This window comes from Populus euphratica, unplaced genomic scaffold (genome assembly GCF_000495115.2).
Source record: "Populus euphratica unplaced genomic scaffold, PopEup_1.0 scaffold399.1, whole genome shotgun sequence".
Classification (NCBI taxonomy): Eukaryota; Viridiplantae; Streptophyta; class Magnoliopsida; order Malpighiales; family Salicaceae; genus Populus; species Populus euphratica.
The window spans coordinates 41,606-50,055 of record NW_011500287.1 but is presented as its reverse complement, the minus strand read 5'-3'; the positions used below and the strand labels follow the sequence as shown (position 1 = coordinate 50,055).

The following is an 8,450-nucleotide window of genomic DNA, read 5'->3' as shown; positions in this document are numbered from 1 at the left end:
TAATCTCCCTGTGGTTCGACCCCGGTCTTGTCGGGTTATTTATTACTTCGACACTCCTGCACTTGGGAGAAGACATCAATCTTTTAGTCGTGTCAGTCATTTAAGAGGTAACCTACCTTAAAACATTGAAATTTTAAAATTGATCATTTGTGAGGTGATATTCCTCTAAACGTTGAAATTTTAAAATTGATTATTTGTGAGGTGACCATCCTCAAAACATTAAAATTAGTCATTTGAGAGATGACTTTCCTTGAAATGTTGAAAATGATCATTTGGAAGATGAACTACCTCAAAACACTAAAATTGATCGTTTAAAAGGAGAACTATCTCAAAATATTGAAATTAATCATTTGAGAGGTGAACTTTCTTGTAATATTGGAAATGATCATTTAAAAGACAATCTATTGAAATTGGTTATTTGAGAGGTGATCTACCTCAAAATGTTGAAATATTTGAATTTAGGATTTGAAAGACTCGCATGGATTTTAAATTTGTATGAACAATATTTTTTCTCTTTAGAAAAATTTGTATTGTAAACTCAAAATCACGAAAAGATTTAACTTGTCATGTTATAGAGTGATGAACTTAAATAATTTTTTTTTTATTTTTTTCAAATGATCATTTTATAGAGTGAGAACTTCAAAGTTTTTGAAAATGCTATGGGATTGGATGTCATGCATGTATCTTTACTTGTTTCAAAATATAAAGCCCAATTTATCTTTAGTGATCTATCTTCTTCAATGATTGCAAGGTTTGCTATTTTTCTAAGTGAGCCTTTTTTAGTTGTTTGATTCACTAGCTCATTCAAAATTTTCATATGTAAATCTTTTACTCGAATATAAATACACAACTTGAATTTTTATAGTGATCATTACTACTTTGTTCTTAGTAAGAAATTTTTGTTCTGTTGACAATTCAAAAAAGACAAACTACTTTTTTTTTTTAAATCAAGACTTTGACCCCAGCTAATCTTGCCTCCTAGAGGTGGTATCTTAGGGCTATTGCCTACTTATCATCTTGTCTTAATAGAGAAATGATGCTTAACTTATAAAAAAGTTTATCAAATAATCTACTTTTATAGACTATTTCAAACAAAACTACCCCTTTTAACTTTTTAAGTTATACATATCATATAGCAATATCCTTATTAGAGATTTTTCATTACTTGACTATCATTATCACAATAAACTTCTTTAAGCGATATTTACCCCAACTAACCTAAATATACGTGTTCTTATAGAGACCATGAAAAGACATGCATCATCTTTTATAAAGAACTTACAAAATCTATAAATGAAAATTCTTCAATAAATCTATTTTAATAATTTTATCTTTATGTGCTTCACAATTGAAATGAAATTGTTAAGATGTAAATTGGAAAGTATTTCTTTTGGTCAAGACCCCAGGACACGTCTTTCAACACTAAAATTAAACTTTATAGGTATTTTGTTGATAATTGGCAAAGCATAGGTGAAGCAAGCAATGTTAGCTCAAAATTGGCTATCCATGGTTCAAATTAATTTCCTAAAACCTTAAATGTCTTGTACTTTGAATTTTTGGCTATTACATTCTAGTTATAAGTTATTTGGCCTAACAAAATCTATTATTAGTTTTCTTTATGTGTTATCTTTTTTCTTACTAAGAAGTTAATAAAGTGATATATATTATTAATACTGATGAATTGAGTTAGGACTATGTCATTAATGTATAACCATGCATCTACCTTCACTGAATTAACCATAATTATTTATTTTTTATTTTAACTATTTTAGTGGATCCATCTATTAACTAAAAAAAATCAATCTTGATGTAAGGACAACGACGTATGTTAACATGTAACCTATCTCATCTAATTAAGATATTGTAACTCATCTTTTTTTCCATTTGTGATAACCTACAATGTCTCTAATGCAGATGAATATGTTTATAAGTGTAATTTTCTCATTTTTTCTTACATCTATATCAAAATGTATTTCCTCTTTCATATTTTAAAGCATTGTGTTTTTCTAGTTATTGTATTAGAATTTAAAAATTAAGTTTCTTTTCTATTTTCTATTGTATATTATCATGAAGAAGAGTTTCCATACCTTTATCAACTATACCAACAATCAAGAAGCCATTAATATCGACAATAATGTTGTTGTTTTTCCTATTAGATCTTTTATTTAGATAAGGGCATCTATCAAAGTTATTCCATGCCCTATAGACTCATTTAAGGTTTGTATATTTTTATTGTCCTTAGTTATTGTTGGAGTTACACACACACACACACACACACACACACACACACACACACACACACACACACACACACACACACACACACACACACACACACACACACACACACACACACACACACACACACACCCATTTTCTCATTATTATAATGGCTTGTTTAGCAACATTCTCTTATTGTTATCGTTGAAGAGCTAATGTTATCTTTCTATTATATTATATAATAGATGATGACTTAGTCAATGTTAAGATGCTTGTTTTGTTTGTTCAAGCTATTTATACATTAGACTAACACATTGGATAACTTTGTATTATTGTTATTTGACCTCTAGTTTTACTTTGGTACTAGTTTTAGTCTTTATGTTTTTTAATTTTTGAATGGTTACTTTTCACAAACTTCTTTATTATCTTAGTGATAATCTTATCTATTTTTCTGAAGATGTTTTTTCAGTAATCTATCTCCTTAATACACCATGGTATATTACAACCTCCTAAGATGGAGATAGTGGTCTCTTTTCACTATTTGCTTCAAGGTTTTAATATCTTATGTGATTCTGTTTTTTATAAAAATTAACCTCTGATTAGTATTATTATTTGTCTACACAAGATATGAGAAATTTTATCTAACACCACTCGATCCTAGATGCCTTTTGTTAGTAGCTTAAATAGTGTTTGGGGTTATTTGTTATTAGCTATTTTATTGATCTGTTCAATATTCAAAACTTAATCTTTAACAAGGTGTATATCTATACACCATATCCCCTCGCTAAAGTGTTTAGGCATTCTATTCTTCTCATTTAGGTTTTGGACAACAATCTTTATTTTCATATCCTTTTTAGGAAATACTAGTTGTTTATAATAAAATTATCATCCTCTTCATCATTAAGTTTAGATAATTTCTATAGTGGCTAGTGTTTATGTCAATCATTGTTAGCTAGTCTTTTAGGCCTAAATGTTTTGGTCTGTCACCAAGATTCTACTTACTACACCTTGTCCCCAAAGTCTTTCCTTTTTAGTAAAGTTATATGACAGGTAAGATATCTATATTTCATTAAATGACATATCCTAGATTTTTCAAACCACCTTTTCATTTTTTTTATTATCTATACACTAACCAATTCTAACATTTGTCATAGTCGATTAGGCCATAACTTTTATAGCTCTCCCTTATAGACATGCATAGCCAATATTGTTGTTGTATTGGGGAATGGATGGTTATCTACTTTCATCTTTTTATCTAGAAAGCAAATACAACTAGCTTGTAATGCCTTTGGAATCTAGTTTTTAAAGACGACACAATCATTAGTTCTATGCCACTTCTAATACTTATTTCCTTTAATTTGGTTAGTAGTTGGGATGCTATGATTGCTAGAGAGCTTAATTTTCCCCACATATATAAATTGATTAAAGATTTTTTTGAGTTCTTTTTATGTTAAAACATTACTCATTTTTTTCAACAACTTTGATATCTTATATATCTATGCTACTAGATTTATAACCTCTCTAGGCTTTTTTTAATATCACAATTTCAAATGATCTTCGTTCTTTTATTTTAATGATTAATATGAGTTGTTTAGCATTCTCAAACTTCTCATTTGACTCCCAATCAATTAGAGAATACATGCTTATGACATTGTCTGAATAGCCAAATAAATATATTTCTCTAAGTGGTTTCTTGTTTCTTATTTTACCAACATCACCATTTAAAAATAATATCACTTGTTAGGCATAAATGCCTAAGTATATGAATTTTATAAACCACTTGTTCAAGTTCCACTACATTCCTTCTAAAATAAACTTAATGCACTTATGCTCTATAATAGTTGTAATGCATTTAGTTTTTAACATCTTAAATCCAAAGACATAACTTTTAATTGACTCATTGGGTCATGGACAATCTTAGTTTTATTCTGTATAAGTACTCATTTAAATGAGTCTCTACTTCTTCCTAATTATTGATCAAGTTTTGTGGGAGTGTAGAGAACTAATAAAAACTTATTTTTATTAGTGATGAACTAAACAATATTTGCTTTATGAAAGGATTCACTACATTATTGTCATATTAGTTTATGAACTTAGTGACGTGTTTCCTTGTTAATTAATTGTCTTTTGTAGAGAATTGCTTAAAATTTGCAATCTCATTCCTCTAGAAATTAGGTGTAACTTAACTTATTTAGGATATAAGCAATTATTATAAGTGTTACTATTCATCTAATTTCTAACCCCATCTCTCTTAGGTGCTGAGCTAATAACAGTTGCTTGCTATATAAAAAGGGATTCAGGTTCCCCTATTGTAAAATAACTTATATAGCATTAAACTGCCCAATAATAAGTTGTTGCATAGAATAATAGAGTTGTTAGGCTATATAATTAGCTTGTTATTGCCTATATATTTGCAAGGGAATTGGTGTATTAGAGGCTATCATATCTAGGTTTGTTGTTATGGCTAATACATTGACATATGTTCCACTATATAAAGAATATTAGTTTCAAAAACCTCTACTATAACGATTATGGCTATAGAACTTTCTAGGATATGCCTCCAAATATATAAGCTTGAGAAACTCCATACTTGTTTTACCATAGTTCATTATTCAATTGATCAAAATATGGCATGCATGGCTCATATTGGCTACAATGATATTGTTATATGTTAAGTTGTGTTTTGTGCTCTTCATCTCTATTTAGTTGCCCTCATATCAACATTAGAAAGGTTTTAAAGCTAATAAAAGAATACCTTTTTAAAAGTTATTGTTATTGGTTGGATAGTGCTTGTCACAACTAATTGTAAACATATTATAACACTATCTAGTTCATGTAAGAGAGGTGTGTATATGACAATGTTTGATGCATAAATACACTTATACACCAATCCATAGTTGGTATTGATAATATTAAAAAAAGGTAGAAATATAAACAATTGCATGTAGAACTATGTCCAAATGGAGTTCCATGTTGTAGGGGTGAGTTTGATGTTAAAAACCCATATCATCCTTCTTATAACCCTAGTTGATCCATAAGGTTACATGGAGATGGAATATCAAGCTCCTCATGATTAAGAAACAAGCCTATCTATATCTCTTGTATTTATTGTTCATAAAGTGTAACAACAATGATTTTATTATATTATTATTTGGTGGCATATTTTTTGGTTAATGGAATTAAGTCTTTCCCATTGGGCATGCTAATATATTGACCTAGAAAGATAATTTTTGGTTAATTAAGCTACTTGTTTTTCATTTCTTGTTTCCAATAAGGAGAAACTACAACTAGAAATTGAATCATGAGCATAATCAAATAGTAGCCTTGCAAAATCAAATAGAATATGGGGATACCAAACCTCAAACCTTAAAAAAGTGATTTGTTTCATCTATTATGTAAAGAAGAGAAGAACGAAAGAAATTAGTGAAAGAAAGTAATAAAAACTAGAAAGAATGATAAATTATGTTGAAATTGCATGTATTAGGCTAACCCTTTTTCCTAATAGCTAGCATGGTCTATATATATTGTTACAATGTTAGAGTTCTATGCAAATACTTAAATCCAATCCTATATAGATTTATTCATATCAAATAAGAAGATTAAATAATAAATCCGTATACAAATTGAAAACTATCTTATGTCCTTGTTGATAACCATATAAATCCTAACTAATTTATAACACTAATCAATTTAATTTATTAAGAGCTTTTGCTCAGAACAGGACAAAACCTTCTAGTCGATTACACAAAAACTCTAGCTGGTCCGATCATTTTCTCTTGATTGATCATAACTCTTGGTCAATTAAGGTAATATCAATAATCCTATGCCTTGAGGACCTGCTATTGACCAACAAGCAAGGAAAGGTTTGATATGATTGAACTAGCCCAACAATTGTGATAAATGAAGCTAGATAGTGGACATATAGCAGGATGATAGCTAGATATTAGACTCACAACACAACCAATACACCATTGTCCATACCTTGAATGGTTGATCAACTCTATCTAATTCCCAAAAGAATAGAAATTGTTGATTTTTAAGTAGTTCTCTAAGGAATACAAGTGTTAACATGGGAACAGATTGCTAAATTGACATATTTGAGTGGTGGTGTTGGTAGTAATTCCCTTTGATAAAGGCAAGGCTGTTTGGTTATTCATTAACCAAAACTACCTTCCACTTGTTCTCTAGAACGCTCCCCAATTCAATCAATAGTTGAGAGGAAATAAAGGCACATTTTCATAAACACTTTATAGAACAAAACAAGAGGTAACATTCTCTATAATGCTCCCCAATTCAATCAATAATTGAGAGGAAATAAATGCAGAAATAAAAGCACATTTTCATAAGCACTTTATAGAACAAAACAAGGGTAACATTAACTAACTTAACCAGAATTGTTAACAACCCAAGAAAAACCATAGGTAGCTATGCACTCCAATTTAGGACTCACTATAGCTATAAAAAAACAGGAGCGCAACAAGTTAACTCTATAGAGGATGCAATGAGATAGAGGTTCATCAAAAACAAATAAATTGCTATTTATATCCTTATAAACAATGCCGCCCAGTATGAAAAAGATGTTGGGCAACTGAGCAAAAAAGTAGCCATTATAAGGAACTTACCTTGTTGGCTACTTGAATGAGATTGTAATGGCTCATTCAATTATTGACTCGGATTCTAATGAGGATTTTGAGGAAGATCAGCAACAGCTAATCTTAGTCCCAAAACTTGAAAAGAGAAGACCATTTGAGATAGTTGTATTAAATGGCAAGATCTTTTTTTTAAGTGTTCGTTAACTTCCTAATGAAATTAATTTTGCAAATAGACTGTTATAATTGTTTCTTATTTTATAGAGGTTGTGCTTCCATAATGGCTTTTACTTTATTTTTCTCCACCATATTGATGCAACAGAAATCCTAAGAAGCTCCCCTGACATAAAAAATAGAATAACTATGAAGGGACTAAAATTTTACCTTGACATAAAACTCCAGGCACACTATTATACATGCACTATTTAAGAATTCAGACAAAAATTCAATGTTAATAAGACCTCTGGGATGCACAAGTAACTTACCCAGTAGTAAATGAAATAATGTGCTGAAACAAAAAAAATTGTTTAATGAAATCATTCCCAGCATGCTTTGCAGATTAAAGACCACTAATGAATGAAATTCACACATGTGCTGTACAAAGAGACAAAAGAGAGCTTGAATTAGAAAGGGAAATAAATTGAGGTTGATTTATTCATTAGCTGTTAAGTTTGAATAAATGAAAACATAAATCAGAACCTAAAAAACAGACAGAAAAGCTCTATACACCTACATTTCACTACCAATATCTAGCCAGCACTGGTGACTTGTCATGCATGATATTGCTTGCAAAATCAACCACCAGAAGGGAAAGGGGTAAAAGAAACTGATGGATGGACAAACAATCTTCACAATCTTGTTCATGCAAACACCTTCCACTGGCTTGAATGAAACATCAACTTTTCTTAGCCTAGTCTTCTAGGAAGAAATCCAGAACCTCGTACAACAATGTTCATTTCATACACATCAGGAACTGTTAAAAGTTAAATCAAGAAGAGGGGATCAAAAGAAAGAAAATATGCTGAAAGAGAGACCTCAGAACAAAATGTTTAAGTTACCATAGCTACAATATCAATGAGAATATCACGTTTGACTAGCTATTTGAAGAGGAATAGTAGTGCAGAAGATGAAATAATAAATAATGCAAAGCAATGTAGATGATTGAGGTCATTAACCATTTTCCAGTTTCAAGCACAGCTCCACAAAGAATGAATCAGCATAAAACAATGAACAAAAGATGGGATTGATAATAGAAAGTACCAGTTATGGGGTTCTGGGTTTCATTGTTGAGAAACTAACATAATTAAATCCAAACCATGACCAATAAGACTGTGTCAGAAAGTTTTTGTCGAAGCATTTAATTACGAAAATGTTTTTAATATAAAAACCCCTGAAATAGGTTCATGAAATTCATTGCAGTTGTTACTTCGCACTTGCCATAAATAATATTTCTTCTTTTAAAATAAACAGTGCTGCACCATTCATATTAGTAATCGGGTAAGAGATCCAGGAAACATTAAGGCGAGTGATGAGGTTGTTCAATTCTTCATATGTCATAGCATTGCATATAGAATGCAATAAGAGAAAAAAATGTGGGGGGGGGGGGGGGGGGGGGGCCAAAAAAAAAAAGGGGGTTTTTGG

At 30.2% G+C, this 8,450-nt stretch overlaps 1 protein-coding gene across 3 annotated transcripts in view; it reads right to left on the bottom strand.

Moving 5' to 3' along the window:
- Positions 1-7,414: 7,414 nt before the first annotated feature.
- LOC105113221 (30S ribosomal protein S10, chloroplastic-like) overlaps positions 7,415-8,450 on the bottom strand; it is a 2,936-nt gene continuing 1,900 nt past the window's right edge. The window contains exon 4 of one of the 3 annotated variants that reach the window (XM_011009304.1): positions 7,415-7,746. The gene's annotated coding sequence lies outside the window, so the exon portion shown is untranslated. Of the gene's footprint in view, positions 7,783-8,450 lie in introns of all 3 variants that reach the window. The other 2 variants (XM_011009305.1, XM_011009303.1) reach the window with 2 other exon arrangements.